This window comes from Cynara cardunculus, assembly GCF_001531365.2.
Source record: "Cynara cardunculus var. scolymus isolate 2C chromosome LG 14, CcrdV1, whole genome shotgun sequence".
Classification (NCBI taxonomy): domain Eukaryota; kingdom Viridiplantae; phylum Streptophyta; class Magnoliopsida; order Asterales; family Asteraceae; genus Cynara; species Cynara cardunculus.
In genome coordinates this window covers 4,700,268-4,701,783 of record NC_037541.1, presented here as the reverse complement: position 1 = coordinate 4,701,783, position 1,516 = coordinate 4,700,268, and positions in this window count along the sequence as shown.

The window sequence follows — 1,516 nt, the reverse complement described above, 5'->3', positions numbered from 1 at the left end:
ATAAATTAGACTAATTTATATATCGTATTAATTAATATAAAACATTTTTAATTATTTGATTCTGGTTTTTTTGAATTTGTGCAATTAATTAATATGGAATATTAATTTCTTTTTAATTTTTGTATTTTTTTAATTATTTGTGTATGTATTTTCTCCTCCACCAACCATCCAACCATGGCCGTGATTTTGACCACCGTCAACGACCCTTTATCATTTGGGAAAAGACCCGACCATTTATTTTTGGGATTTCTTTTTAATTTAAAAATATTAAAATATATTTAATTTTCATTGGATATGTTTTTCAAGGTCAACATTAATGGACGATTATTATTATTATTTTTTATTTTTATTTTAAGAAAGAAATTCAACTATTATCAGTTAAGAATGATATAATTAATGATTTATTTTAATTTTAATAAAAATCATATTCCTTTTATAATTTTTCCAAAAATGGACTCTTTTGACTAATTAATTACTTTATAAATAGTCTTTTTTATTTATAAAAAAAGAAAATTACGTTTTTAGTCCTCATAATTTGTTGAAATTTTTTATTTTCATCCTTGTAGTTCTATAGTTACGATTTTTCTCCTTAAGATTTAGAATTCATTACTTTTTTCGTTTTAATGTTTTAGAATTTTTTTTTTTTTTGTCTTTATGGTTTACAATTCATTTTTATTTTGATTCGTCATACTTAAAAGTAGGGGTGCTCAAAAACCCGACCAACCCAACCCAACGCAACACGAAATAACTCAACCAGAAGCAAACTGATGTCTAATCGAGTTGTAAAATTGTCAAACCGTTGGTATTAGGTTGATATTGATTTACTATTATTTGAACACAACTCAACCCGATAAACCCGATATCCTTTTATTTCTTGGATTTAATATGATTGTTGAATTTATATTAATATGTATATTAGACAATTACATTATCATGTATGTTATTCATATACACATATTTTCAATATATTCACATTTTTATATAACTCATTCATATATATGTTCAATAATTGTGAACATATATATGTAATTGAAAAAATTAAATGAATGTGATATACGTAAGAAGTATGAATAAATTGTATCAAATGATTGATGATGAAAAAGAAAGTATGAGTAGAGAAATAACATATTCTAGGTTAGAAGAATATTTTAATGTACCAAAGTATCAACCCGACCAACCCGTACGGGTTGGGTTGGGTTAAAATTTTTCAAACCGCAAGCATTGGGTTGGATTGTTCAAATGTCTTCAACCCGATCAACCCAACCCATGAGCACCCCTACTTAAAAGTAGTGTTTTCGCCTTAGAAACAAAAATAAAAATAAATTACAAACTATGAGAATGAAAACCGAAATTTTTACCAAACCATAGAGACTAAAAACGTAATTTATTCTTTATAAAAAATATTAAACGAAATTATGTCTTTTTTTCCGAATTTTATAAATATATTTTATGATAATTAAAATCGTACATTAATTAAAATATATCAAAAAAAATATGTTATTTTTTTATAAATTAT